Genomic DNA, 15811 nt, shown 5'->3' on the forward strand with positions numbered 1-15811 from the left:
TTTGTGACAGTCTCTTGGGTGGTCAACTGACTGAGGTTCTACTGTACATAGGTATTTTCATCGTAGTTCCTCGCTCATAGTTCTTGTGATAATGCTGGGGTGCTTTAGACCTCAGAAGTTAGATAGACTCACTCTCTTTGATCATCCCCTGTCTTTATTCTGCCCAAGGTGTGATTCTAATCTGATTATGATTCAAAACATCCTCATTCCCGAGAGAGTCCTGCTTATATTCTGGAGGAAGGAATACTGCACATGGAGGCCAGGAAGAAATCTGATAAGATTTTGTCCAGTTACATTTCCACGTGGTCACCTATGTAAGGAAGTCTCGGTAAAAACCCAAGAGGACTGGCTCTGGAGAGCTTCCAGGTAGCTGAGCACGTGTAGGATCCCGGGGGCGGCAACCTCGGGGTGGGGGGGGCATGGAAGCTCTGCACCCACTTCCCCGCATCTCGTTCTACGCATCTTCTTATCAGTTTTGTGTAAAGCCCTCTATAATAAATTCATAAATATAAGTAAGTGTTTCCCCGAGTTCTGTGAGCCACTCTGGCAATTTAATCAAACCCAGAGAGGGAGGGTTTTGTGGGAACCCCAACTTGAAATTGGTGCGTCAGAAGCCTTGAAGGTCTGGAAATGCGAGGGTGCCTGGGGTGGGCTGGAGCGCAGCTTGGGACTGAGCCCTCATCCTGTAAGATCAGACGCTATCTCCAGTTAGATTGTGTCAAAGCTGAGCTAGAGGACACCCAGCTGGTATCTGCTGCTTGGAGTGTGGGAAAGAGTGCACCTTTGGTCACAGGTCTTCTGGTGACCAGATGGCTGTTCTTCATTGACAGTGTGGAGTTGAAAGGAAAGTGCGGTTTGGGTAGTCTGTTTCCCACTGTGCATTTGAACCACAGAGTGAACTGTGGTTTCAAGACTACTTGAAGTAGTTTTAAGACTACTTCAAAAACTAGGTCAACTTAAGGAGGTGGTCACTGAAGGGAGGTGGTCAACTATGGAGGTTCTACTGTGTGTGTGTATATATATATATGTGTGTGTGTGTGTCTGTGTGTATCTCATAACCGTACGATGAGAACAGGTGAAAAGCACAAGTTGTCAAAGAAAAAGTAGACAAGTAAGACTACTTCAAACTAAGAAATTGCTTTATAGCAAAGGGAACAATCAAAGCAGTGAAAAGACAACCTTCATAATGAGAGAATATTTTTGCTTTGCAAAGCATACATCTGATAAAGATTTAATACCCAAAATATATAAGAAGATACTACAACTCAATAGAAATAAACTAAATAACATGCCTGTAAAATGGACAGAGTTTGAACCAGACACTGAATCTGCCGGCAACTTGATCTTGGAAATCCCAGCCTCTAGAACCCTTCAAAACGAATAGTCTACTATTTATATGCTACCCAGTTTACCCTATTTTGTTATAGCACCAAAATCGACTAAGGCAGGTAGTATCAACATTTTTAACAATATTTTCTTCCAATCCATGAACACCAGATGCCTTTCTATTTATTTGTATCTGCTCTAATTTCTTTCAGTTTAGTAGTTTTCGGTATAAAAGACATTTGCCTTCTCAATTGAGTTTAATCCTAAATATTTTGTTATTTTTAATGCTATTATAACTGGGATTGTTTTCTTAATTTTATTTTTTGGTTGTTCATTGTAAAGGGTAGAAACGCAACCGATTTTGGTGATTTTGTATCCTGCAACCTTGTTAGTATTATTTATTAGTTTTAACAGATTTTGTGTAGAATTTGTAGGTTTCCCTACATATGAAATTAAGTCATTTATAAACAGAGACAAATTTACTTCAGCCTTTCTGGGTTGTATGTTACTTCTTTTCATGTCTAACTGTTCTAGGAAGGAATTTCATCACTGTATGGAGTGGATATAGGAAGAGTGGACATCCTTACCTTGTTTCTGATTTTAGGGGAAAAAGTTTTCAGATTCTCCATGAGTATGGTGTTATCTAAGGGTAGCTTGTATTCTTTTTGTATATGAACTTGCTTATGTTAAAATAAATTCCTTTCTTCCTAGTTTATTAAAAGGTTTTTATCATGAAAATCTGTTTACTTGTGTCAAATGATGACTTTACTGAATCTATTGAGATAATTACAAATCTCAATATATTTTCATCCTTCTTTCTATTAAGAAAGTGTGGGGTTAGAGGACCTGGCTCCTTCACACTGCTGAAAATCCATTTATAAATTTTGAATTGCCCCACACTACCGTTGATTAAAAGTCTTACCGATAACATAAACAGTTGCTTACCACACATTCCATAGGTTATATGTATCATTGGTTGTGTTTTCAGAATAAAGCAAGCTAGAGAAAAGAAAATGCTGTTAGGAAAATCATAAGGAAAGTAATTTTATACTACTATACTATTTTTGTTGAAACCGTAAGTTTTTATCTGTTTTATCTGTTTCCAAAATTAATCATCTGAATGAAATGATAGGCAACTGTGGCTACAGACCTCAACCTCGGGTAGAAATGAAACAATTCGACTTTTTCTTCTAATGTCATGACTTTTCTCTGCTTTTGGGGAACACTTCCAGTATTCTTAGTGGCACTTAATATGTTTCCCATGGTCTCATTCAAGGTTTCTAATATTCCAGTCAATACAATGGAAAATACATGAGAAATGCAACGTTTTACTGCTATAGTCAGTTTATAGGAGAGATGAACTGCGCTTGTACAGATAAGGGTCACATGACTTTGAGTAGATGCAACGCTTGAGCTCATTGCAATAGTAGCAGGAGGTGGCTACAAAATTATTACAGTAGTATAGCATACATTACAGTTAATTTTATGGTTATGATTTAACGCTGTGCCTGCACATTGGTTCATACTTTTTGATTGCCAGTGATGTCATTTGTGACTGGCAATTGTTTGTGTGCATATTTAAATAAATTTTAACTTGAAATAATAGATTTTTTTGTCTATTCAGACAGTCAGTGGCTCGGATGATGGCAGATTACATTGATGGTGTGATCTTAGTCTACCGATTCATGTGCTTATCTCTTCCAGAAACAACCTAACTGACACACCAAGAAATAATGTATTGTCAGTTATTTGTCCATCCCTTAGTCAAGTGGACATAAAATTAACCATCACCTGTTGATTATCACATACATTATTTTTATATGTTGAGTCATCCTTGCATCCAGGGATCAATTCCACTTAGTCATGGTATATAATTCTTTTAATGTCCTGTTTGCCAGTATTTTGTTAAGTGTGTCTGCATCTATATTCATATATTGTCTGCATCTATAGTCATAGGTATATATTTCTCTTTTCTTGTAATACCTTTGTGTAGCTTTGCTATTAAGGTAATGCTGACTTAGAAAAGACTTTGGAAGTATTCCCTCCATTTCAGCTTTTTGGAAGAGTTCAAGAATAATTTGTGTTAATTCATTATATGTTTGCTAGAATTTACCACTGAAGCCCTCTGGTCCTGGGATTCTCTGTAAATTTTCTGATTTAGGCTCAATCTCATAACTAGTTATAGGTCTGGGTTTTTTCTCCTTCATCATTCCTTCTGGTGGATTATATGCTTCTGGGATTATGTTGATTTCTTCTATGTTATCCAACTTGTTCACATATATTTGTTCATTGTAGCCTCTTACAGTCTTTTATTTGTGTATCATTAGTTGTAAAATTTCATATTTCCTCTGTTTTTATTTATTTGAATCTTTTTCTTTTCCTTAGTCTAGCTGAATTTTCTCAATTTTGTTGACCTTTTGATAAGATCAACTCCTAGTTTTATTTTAAATTTCTTCCCTATCTTTTATTTTATTTACTTCAGCCCTCATCTTTATGATGTCCTTTGTTCTGCTAACTTATGGCTTAGTTTTTCTTCTATTTTTAGTCTCTTGCAGTATAAAATTATGATGTTGATTTGAGATCTTTCTTTTTTTCTCTTTTTATTAATATAACATTCACAGCAACAAACTTTTCTCTTTTTGCTGATTTTTCCACATCTCATATGTTTTGGTATACTAGACTTTCTTTCCTTTTAATTTATCTCAATATTTTCTAATTTCCCTCTTTGATTTCTTCTTTGACCTATTAGTAGGTCAAACAATTCAAGAATTAATTGTTCAATTCTGACAGATTTTTAAGTTTTCCATTTTTCTTCTGCTATTAATTTCTAGTTCTACTGTAGTCTGTAATGGTATATGCTATAATTGTACTGCCCAGAAGACCCTATAATTATAAAATTGCTGCACCAGTCAGCCAATGCAGCAGGAACAGTGGCAACGCAGAGGAGACCAAACTTTCCATGGAGGGCACCAGCAATGATGGCAGTAAAAAGAAGATCTCCCTAGATGTTATGCATGAATCTGACTTTGAAGAGGCAGCTAAACATGCTTAAAATGTCTCGAGGATCTTTTACTTGTAATTGGACAGACTTTGGAGTTCAGGTAGTATAGGAAAAGAAAGGTGAAGGAAATAGCAAACACTTTCTATGCAATAAATATCCTCAACCTCATTATATCTGCAAAGTATTATGATGTAGTTTATATAAATGGCAATGGGGCCAAGAATAAGATAAGAATAAGATCAAAGGTAGAACAGGTAATGGAGAAAAGAAGGATCAGTGATAATCCTTCAAATATTGATGCTTATACTTCCCTGGTTCTTGTTGGTCAGTGGATGTGTAATGTATATGTTATCTGGATGAGTTCAAGGAAAATATAGACAAGGAGGAATTTTGATATAGAGGTCTCTTGGCAGGATATTTGTAGGTGTATTTTCCATAGTCATGTGTATAGGTTGAACTTTGTCTCTCCAAAAAGGCAGGTTAAAGGTTAAAGTCCTAACTCTTAGTAGCTGAGAATGTGGTCATATATGGAAATAGGATAGGTGTAAACGTAATTGGTTTTATTGAGGCAATAGAGGAGTAGTGTGGGTCTGTAATCCATTATGACTGGTGCCCTTATAAAAAAATACAGAGAGATACAAAGACAGAGGCTTTGAGGGAGAAGATGGCTATGTACCAACATGGGCAGAGAACAGTGGAGTGATGCATCTGAGACATAAGGATTTCAAATAATTGTTGGTAACACCAGAAGCTAAGAGACAGGCATGAAACAAATTTCCCCAACCTTTCAGAGAGACCATGATCCTGCTGGCACCCTGCTTTTGGACTTTCAGCCTGCAGAACTGTGGCAGAATTAATTTTGTCATGGAATAGTGAGAAGTTTGTTAGCTATCCTCGTTAGAGAAACTCTGTTACAGCAGCCTCAGGAAACTGCAGGGCTGACTATGCATGTAAAAAATGAGATATAAAGCAGTTCAGAGATGAGAAATATTCCAAAAATGCCATCAGTAATGGTGAGCAGACAACTGGTCACAAACTATTATCAAATGAGGTGAATTGGACACCCACAGACCAATCACTGCAGCCCACAGAGCACCTAGTCTGTGGGCTGGTGAACACAAAGCAACTTGTTAAGCCATCAATCACTCTCAAATGCACAGTAATGGAAGCAAAGGACATTTTATTTACTTCAAGATGCTATCTTTAAATTGAGCAATGGAAGAATGAAATATCAGCTTCTGTGTTCCCACCTCTCAGGCTTCTGCTTGACTGCTTTTTCTTCTGTCACTACACAGTTAAGAGCCTCATGGAGAGGTACTATATAGCTGGTGGGGCTAGGACTCAGGGAAAATGTCTAACCATAAAACGACAATTAAAAAAAAGAAAACGGAATATATTAATACAAAATAAGCCACACTTGAATTTATCTGAATTTCATTAATTACCAAGCCTAACTATAAGACTTTGGTTACACAACACCAACTGTTAAAAACGTGAAACATGCCATAGACCACAGGGATATCTTCTTTTCTGCAACACAAGGGTATTTGAGTATCTGATAGCTTCCATTACATTTTTGCACTCTGAAGTTAAATTGGCAATGCTGATAATTGAATAGAGTGTTGAAGAGTAAATTCAAACCTAAAGTTTCTAAATGTATAATAAGACTGCTTATAGAACAATGCAAATACACATGACCCCACACAAATACATACCTCTGGGTGTAAAACATCCTGCATTAGGCAGGCTGCTGCTTTTGACATGTGATGTGCCTTGTCTAGGGCTTTTGATATTTTTACTTGTCATTTGAAAGTAGTTCATTAATATCGATTTCCTATATAAAATGCAGCTGCATAGCTTGTCAATTAAACAAAAGGAAAACCAGCCGTATGAACAAATTTTAAAAAACCCTTGAGATGCACTGAACATCCAATGTCAAGTTTTCCTCTTTTTTGTCTTAATGCTATTAGATACATGTAACATGTATTCATAGTTAAGTGAAAAGCATCACATTATCCTAAAAAAAATGGCTGTTATTAACCTACCCGTGTATTATCTGACAGATGTAGGTATATAAAAAGATTCTGATTTTTTTTCACATGATATAGATGTATAAAAGAAAAGGGAAAAGTGTCTCTTCCTCTAGCTCAAATACAGTTTTCCTTTCCAGGGGTAAATATTTTAAACAATTGTCTATTCTGCAGGTACTTCTGCAACTCTGGGTAATATATTTGTAGGCTTATTTATCTCTTTATTTTTTATGTATGAACTTATTTGAGAGATAGTGACTTTAGCTGAAACTGCCCGTCTCTTTTTGTTCCTGCCTATGCCAAATGCCCACGTTCATTTTTCATTTAGCTTCCCTCATCAGACACTTCCACGATTTTCAGAAATAGAGAAGATTTTATTTTTGCTCCTGCATTTCCTGCCAACTTCCATTCACCGTCTTCTACATCCACTCTTCAGCTCCCGCAAAATTCAAAGCCAACAGCATTAACATTATGAAATATAAATATGAAAAAGAGTATTTGTGCGTTGCCTAAAATTTCAATTTAAAATATTAAGCATTAGTCTTCATTATATATTTGATTACACAGTGTTATTTAATATAATGCTATAGGTTGATTGGATTCCTGCAGGAGGTAGTATAATCTGGCGCCATTAAACGTGAGTTACAAGGTGAAGAACGTAAGTAAGACAATTTAGAAATCGTAAAATGTAGTGTATATATGCCTTATTATTGGTGATAACTCCTGAATACATCCTATCTATGTGTGTATGTATATATGCATGTGTTTGTGTGTGCACCTCAGCTTCATTCCACCACAATTCTTAATATACTCTTTTCCTTTTAATTAAATAAAATATTTAATTTTATTTTTAATTAAATAAAATATTTCCTGTTTCCATTTTTAATGTCTTTTTTTACCTATGAGTCACCTCATTGGTAAATACAGTGTTTTTAAAAAATTGGAATTTTTTTTATGTTTATAGTAAAAATGGTGGGCTGTGCAGTATCAGCTCAATTACAGGAAGAGCTGGAAACAAACATTAGCCACGTGAGGGGTCAGCAATGCCCACATGACTCAGACCCAGTAAAAATTCTGCACATTAAAGCACAGGTGAGCTCCCTTGCTTGGCAATGCTCTGTGTGGATAGTCACACATCGTTGTTGGGAAGAGTTAGTGCTGTACCCAACTCTGTTGTGTGAAGATAACTGGGACTATCATACTTGGCATTTTCCTGGATCTTGCTCTGTTCATCTCTTCCCTTGGTTGATTTGAATAATAAAACCTGTAGTATTTATGGATGTAGTTTATTATCTATCCGTCATGTACTTTAATCAAGAATATAATGGTCTTCACTGAATTTTTTTAGTCTTTCTAGTAAATTCTAGAACCTGAAAGTGGTCTTGTAGACCTTTGAACTTGCAATTGGTTTTAGAAACGCCATCTGGAGTATCTCTAAACCTGCGGCTGGTGTCAGAGTGAGGGGGATCTTTGGGACTCCTAAACTTTGCATTTGGTGTCAGTAGAAGTGATGTTGTGGACAACTTCTCATACTTCATCGATGACCAACTGCAACAGTTCTCTGATGGAGAAAGCAGTGCAGATGGAGTGGAAATCCAGGTTCTTAAGGCTGAGGGGAGATTTCTTACTGTTGGTGGGAGTAGGATTTCAGTCTGTGCAGTAAAACTCCAGTGATACCACCCTGCCAAGAAGAAGGCACACCTAGTCACCACTGAGAGGGGGTGGAAGCCCAAACTACCCACGTGGTCTCCACTGATATCATGGGTGGGGAAGCTTTGCCACCACCCAACAGGGTTGCACATTCTAGCATCCTACTCTTCCTTTCCTGAAATTACCCTGATGGGGCTTGTGGAATATTTCCTGAATGCCCAGAAGGACGGAATCTGTGCTCTCCACTTATCCTTTGCTGGTAGATTTGGGATAGGCTCACAGTTTATTTTATTCTGCGGATAAGAGAGATTAAAGGCTATCTGTCTGTGTAGGCTCCCCCTTTCAGCTAAGAAAAACAGGAATTTTTTTCCCAGTCCCTCTTTTTTCTTTTTCTTTTTTTGAGACAGAGCCTCAAGCTGTCCCCCTGGGTAGAGTGCTGTGGCTTCACTGCTCACAGCAACTTCCAACTCCTGGGCTCAAGCGAGTCTCCTGCCTCAGCCTCCCAAGTAGCTGGGACCACAGGCGCCCGCCACAACGCCCGGCTATTTTTTGGTTGCAGCCGTCATTGTTGTTTGGCGGGTCCGGACTGGATTCGAACCCGCCACCTTAGGTGTACATGGCTGGCGCCTTAGCTGGTTGAGCTACAGGCACCTAGCCAGTCCCTCTTTTTTCTTTCCAGAAAAGAAGAGTAGAATTTCCATCTTACCACCATGTTATTCCCCAGGTTGTGAGTTGATCTTTCTTCTCTTCATGTTTATCAGTTTCTTATGTGTCTATAACGCCAAGGATTTTGAGCTATATTGAGCAGATTGAATAGGAAAAAAGTATGTCATTCTATGTTTCTGGAAATGGATGTTCTCATTGCTTTTTACCTTGGAGTTCTATGATTTACTCTATGTACCCATAAGTCATCACAATATAATTTCAGTGAATATTCTACCATTTCGTGGGTAATATAAGAACTTTGCAGCATTATGCCAAATCCCATCTCCCACCTTTTATCTTTTTGTGTTACGAATTTTATTTGTATAAATGTATTAAACAACTAACTACATTGTTCTTGTTTTTACTTTAAATCATTAAAAAAATTAAAGATTGCAAATGTAACATTTAACTACATAGTTATAATTTCTGACATTATTTATTTTTTATAGATGCATATTTCCAACTGGCATCAATTTTCTTATACATGAAGATTTTCCTTAACTATTGATGGTACATCACTCAGTTTTTGTTTTTCTGAATGTTTCTTTATCTTAGCTTCATTTTTGTAGATTATTTTTTGCTGGATAAATATTTTATTCTAATGCTTCTGGTTTATGTTAATATTTTCTTGATGAGAAGTCTATTTTCATTGTTACGTTTGTTCCCTTAAATCTGCAATGTCCAATGTCTTTCTTGTTTTTGTTTGTTTCTGTTAGTTTAATGATTTTTTTTATTACTAAATTTCAGCAATTTATTCTCTGGCCATAGTTTTCTTCATGTTTTTCTGTTTAGGGTTTGTTGAGGTTATTGCATACCTGTGTTTATGGGTTTTAATAACTATATTTGGAATAAGATTGATCATCATTTCTTCAAATGTTTTTCTGTGTGCCTTTGTTAGATCACATAACTCCTACACTTTACCAATTCTTCGTTAATATTTATAACATCTTTCTCTTCGTGCTTCATTTTGGATAAGTTCTATTGCAATCTAAAAGCTCACTGATATTTTTTGTTGGTGTCTAATCTGCTTTTAATTGTATTCACTAAATTTTTTACTTCAGAGATTACATTTTTCAGCTACAGAAGCTTCATTTTTTACTTTAATTTCCATGTCTGTGTGCTTGTCACTCATTCCCATTTTGTCTGTCCTTTATGGTCCTTTTGTTTTATGCTAACTAATTTTCTTCCTAATTGTACATTACTCTGTATCACTTTTTCACAAATATAATAAATTTTGGTTATATTCAACATGTTTTAAATGTTGTATTTTTTAATTTTTTTTATTGTAAAATAAGTTTTCAAATGGCTGGATATTTTTCAAATGTCCCCTATGTGCCATCAAGAAAGCTGATCAAGTCCTGGAGATATGAGATCCAGCTGTGTGCCTGACACACTTGCAGGGTCTCTGGCGAGTGCCAGAGGGAAGGGATAGTTCCAATGCAGGTTCTCAATGGGAAAGGTGTGGGCTGCATTCCCGTGGAAACCTCACACTGGTGGGTGTACTGGGAGAGGGGAAACAGCTGCTTTTGAAAGTCTTGGCTCACTTGACACTCTTGGTTGCAAAGGGTAGTAGGAGAGAGGAGGCTTAGGAAGAGAGTCTGAATGGAGAAGAGTCAGTAGCCTAGCTCTTGTCCCTCTCTCTGGAAGGAAGCCTTTGCTGAATGTTCAAGTTCTGGGACTACATAAAATCTGCAGGGCCCACTGCAGTCTGGGCAGGAGTTAGGAACTGCCCCTGTGGGCACAGGTGATGTGAAAAGTGAGGGGTTGGAGCTCTGTGGAGTGGGTAAGAGGACACTATGGGTGGAGAAACAATTCGATATCCTCCATCTTTGCTTCAGGCCACGGCTGCAGGGAGGTACCCTATATGGGCTAGAAGCTCAGCCCTTTATTTTTAGGAAGGTCTGGGCTTAGTGGTTGCAGCAGCCCTTGAATTCATGAAGGTGGTAAAGTGCCCAAGCAGCTCAGTAGCCGGCTGACTTCTGGTAGTGTGAGAGAAGGAGAAATGGAACCCCCACCTGCCCTCTTCACCAGGCTCTGAGCATCTTTGAAGTTGGTCTCTACAAATGTACTTTTTCCTCCTGTTCTTTCTGTGAAAGAAATTCATTTCAGACCACCTCCCCCGCCCCCTGCCTTCAACTCTACCTGAGCTGTGCCCATTCCACTTTCTCCTTTATCTAAAACCTTTCCTTCCCTTCAGTATAATCTGGCAATTGATGACTCTCATTAGCCAACTTTCTCTTTTCTTCTCAGAATTTAATTCAATGTAGAATATTTTAAAACACACTGAAACCTTAGCCCAGAATTTATGTTGGAAGTGATAATTTCTGATAACTTGTGAACTCATTATTTTCAAGTGTGTGTGCTTTTGCTGTTTTTTAATTAATTGCCAGAAATAGTGCTATTTCTGCATCATCCTTCAGATTCTTTACATGTTAGAAAATTGTCAACTCTCATCCATATGGCTTTTGAAATTTTTTAATCTGAGATAGTTATAAATGATATTAATAAGCATACATCCTATGTTTCATGTCAGTGTGTTTACTTTTCTTTCTTCTCACGTTTTACATTTTTTAATAAAAGATAATTTCAAATCAAAATATTACATGTACTTATATATTATTTTAATATGTATAATATTTGCAAAAGAAAATATATGTACATATGCTTTGAATTAAGAGGGACTTGCAATTGTAGCAGAAAAAGGTTACAAAATTCTCACCCCTCATTTTAGTTTGTTTATTTTAGAACATGAACATGGGACATGGTGTTGTTCAATTATATACTTCCCAGAGGGGCATTGATGCTTTATATTTTTAAGTTGAATATAATACTTATTACATATAGAAGTGAATAAAATAAAGAGCTTAATGATTCACTATGATAAAAATATTCATACAAATGCCATTGAGGGTAAGAGATAGTAAAATGCAGTGATAATTTCAAAGCCTTTCCATGGGTCAGCATAATCCATATATTCTCCACCTTTCATCATCTCTAAAGGTAAGTGCTGTCTTGATTTTATCATGCACTTATTTTATTTTCATTTATTGCTACCCAAGAATTTATCTCCAAATATCACAATGAGTTTTTCCTTCTTTAAAGGGTTTTTATATTACTAGGATGTTGTTATGTATCATTTTATGTTTTATTTTGCTTAGTATTTTAAGATCATCTATGATGCATGTCGCTATAAGTTCACACATTGTTTTTGCTGTATTCTGTTCCATTGTGTGACTATACCAATAATTTGCTTTTCATTGTTGTTTAAAAAACACGTTGTTTCTAGATTAGGACTATTACGGTGAATAGTTGGAACTCTTTGTGTGCATGTGTGTGCACATTTCTGAAGTGTACACATTTAGAAGTGAAATTGATTATAAGGTTTATATTCAATACTGGTAGAAATGGTAGTGTTCCAAAGCTGTGGTTTTGATTTAGACTATTATGAGTGTAGGAAAGTTCCAGCTGCTCTGAATTCTCACTAACACTTAGTATAATCAGTTTTTATTTTTAGCCAAATTGCTCAATCTCTGTTTATATAATTCTCATTTTGGATTCAATTTCCTTTCACTGGTGACTAATGAAATTGAGCATATTTTCTTATGCTTTTAAGCCATTTGTAAACCCTTTTCTATCAAATTCCTATTTACTTTGATCTTTCTAATTGGGTCTTTTGTCATATTATAATTGATCTGTAAGAGTACTTCATGTTCTTTGGATATAAATTATTTTGTTATATATGCTTCAATATCTTGTCTCACTTTGTAGATTATCTTTATATTATTAATAGGAAAATTAAAGTAAGTAATTTATTTCTATATTTACTTTCTTGTGTGTTTTTGCAAGATGCTGTGCCTGTCTTTCATCACAGCCCTCTCATTCTTTTTAGAGATGACCACTGGCTGTTGTGACAATTATATTCCTGCTTTTGTTTCTAATTTTCAAATCTGTTTGTGCATCACTAACTTTTAAAATTTGACTTGTTTTGTACATTCTATAATTTGTATCATATTTGATATATATTCATTTTTATGTATTGCTACTTTTAATCTATGTTTTATATGTAGTTGTTCATATATTTCAATTGATCAAGAATATTCCAATGCATGTAGATAACAATTTGCCTTACTTTTACATATAATACACTTTTACATATAATATACTTTTACATATAATATGCTGTCTTTGGTTTCTTTTCAATACATGTGCATTTTATTTTGCTATTTTCGTTATCTTTTTGTGTGCTGATATAGCTAAAGTTAATGTTAAAGTGTTATTAACAATATCCAGCCATTACTGATCTCTGGAGAAAGGTAGTGTTTTACCATTCAATGCAGTGTCTGCTGTAGCCGTTTGTAAGTATCTATCAGATTAACATGTGTTTCAGCAATCTCTAATTTGTTTTATTAGCCCCCGTCTATCTTTGTATCACTACCGCATAGTTTTATTTTAATGTATAATAGATGTTGATCTTTGGTAATGCATATTCTTCAAGTTTATTCTTCTACTTCAGTGTTACCTTGACTGTGAATGGGCCTTTGCATTTCCATATCAGGTTGATAATCTCTGTGCAAATTGTGGCTATATTGGAATTATTTTGACTCTATTGATCCATTTTGAAAAATTGACATCCTTAATACATTTAGAATTTTATATCATGAATATTATACATCTTATTAATTATTCAGATTATTTAAAATTGTTTTTAGAAATGTTTTGTTGCTTTGTGATACTTTTCATTTACTTTTTATTTAGATTTATTTCTAGACCTTTTATATTATTTGTGCTATTTTAATTGTATCGTAGATCAGTTAAGTTTTAAATTTTTTAAATTGCTTTTAGTTAGCATGTAGGAACAGGTAGATATTTTTATAATGACTTTATATTCACTAAACTTTCTATATTTATTTGTTGATTCAAATAGGTTTTTTGTAAACATTTTCCTTTTTTCTATTACACATTCTTGTGATCTATGACTGGTGGCAGCTGTCCTTGGTGTCCTTTCTAATATATGTGCATTTTATTTTGTTGTTTTTGTTCTCTTTTTATGTACTGATATAACTAAAATTAGTATTACAACATTGTTAGAAAACATCCCTGTCAAACTGTTACCTATCTCCAGAGGAAGGTAATTTAACCATTGAATGCGATTCATTGTGTTCTATAGCTGTTTGTATCTTTATCATGTTAATATTTGGGAAGTTGACTTTATAGGTAAATATAATTCATTGACCAGAAGTAGTTCACTTGTTCTGAAAATCCAATTTTACAAACTTTTTCTTTTAACTACATCATCATGTCTTTTTCATTTCATATAGTTACTGACTTATATCTGAAATATTATTTTATGACTTCTTTGTCCTACCTGTTCTTTGCTTGTGTCTTCTTAATTTTTAGTTTTATTTTGGAATCACATTTTAAATCATTCCATTTTTCTGTTTTAGTGGTTACATTAGAAATCCCAACAACATATTCTAAGCTTTCTGTGGGCGAGAGAAGTGGTCTCTGGTGGCTTCTGTAACTTTACTTTCATTTGAGGAAGGGTCCTGCTATAGCCCCTAGCTTTAAACATTGAATTTGCCTCTGGCTCACTAACTCACAGGGAATCCTTAGTTTCTTCTGTGCCATGAATCTACATCCGCATGTACCTCTGCTTGATTTTGAATATAGTGACCCATATGTACATCATTAAGCTCTGCTCATACTTGTTCTTTCTTTTGCTTGTTGATCCACATGTTTATCACAATTTTAGATCTTTTAAATTATTTTTATATTTTATTTATCATTTCATTGTCTCTATTTTGACAAGCCTGGTGTCTCACAACTTCTAATTTCAATTCTTACCTAACTGGCCCTTGAATTCAGTTTCTTTTGTCTGGAATTATAGCAGGGGTCCAAGTGAAAGACGATGGTGGATTAGCATATCAATTTGAGATACGTGTTTTGTATCAAATTATTACAAATTTTATTATTAAAAGTAGGTGGTGAGGTACCTAGGCATTTTAAAAATATCTCCCAGTCTTTTGGTTTGAGCCACTGGAATAATTTTTTTTTAATTTCTTATAGCATAACTATGTACATTTGATGGAATAGAGTAATTTAATGAAATAGAAGACATGGGAAAAGAAACTTTGACTTTTTTAGTTGCAATTCAGAGCTAACTTCTACACATTAGATGAAATACGGATGAGGCATAAAAGTGAACATGTCGAGTAGATTGTTGGATATGTGAGAGGCTCAGTAGGCAAACCCAAAGTAGAGACAAAGGTGGGAGTCGCCCACATGTGAATGGAATGTACGTCATCCTCCCTAGTTGAGACGTTTTCACTCTAGTCTATCATGTGAATTTTTCACAGTGAGTCACACATGTTTACTCATTCTGGCACTGTTAAACCTACATGCAGGTTCTCCCACATACCACCTCTTACATTTTACATGATTCCTGAGTTTTTTCTTAATCAGCTAATTTTTAATAGTCACGGAAAAGATGCAAGAGTGGCTCATAACTAAATTCAGGAAACACTGGTTGACATATCGTTAAGATGTGTGTTATCCAGATATGAGTGATCCAGATTAATGTTAGGCTAGAAATTTGGTCTCATTTGTTAAGCTTGTTCTGAGAGCTCTTGAATTATCATTTTTCCTGCATTTTTTTTCTTAACAATAGATATTCAAAATTTATGTAAACCCATCTTTCAAAATTTAAAACTTTTTCAGAGAGCAGACCCATCATAACTATATACAGCCATATTATCAAGAATTGAATTAAAGACCTAATTTGTGAAAATGAATAGAAGGAAATTTAGTTTAATGGTACCAAAGAGGACCCCAAATAAAATACTGTTATGCATCTCATATCAGCAAAAATGTACTCGGGGAAATGTATCAGTGGGTGATTGTGTCATGTGCAAACATCCGAGTGCACTTACACAAATCTTGATGCTACTGCCTACTATAACCCTAAGCTATATGGAGTAGTCTGTGGCTCCCAGGCCACACATCTGTACAGCATGTTATAGTACTGAGTACTGTAGGAAATAGAAACACAGGGGTATTTGTGTACCCAAACATATCTAAACACAGAAAAGGTACAGCACAA

The sequence above is a fragment of the Otolemur garnettii genome, unplaced genomic scaffold (genome assembly GCF_000181295.1).
Source record: "Otolemur garnettii isolate 467f Iridium unplaced genomic scaffold, OtoGar3 scaffold00001, whole genome shotgun sequence".
NCBI classification, from domain to species: Eukaryota; Metazoa; Chordata; class Mammalia; order Primates; family Galagidae; genus Otolemur; species Otolemur garnettii.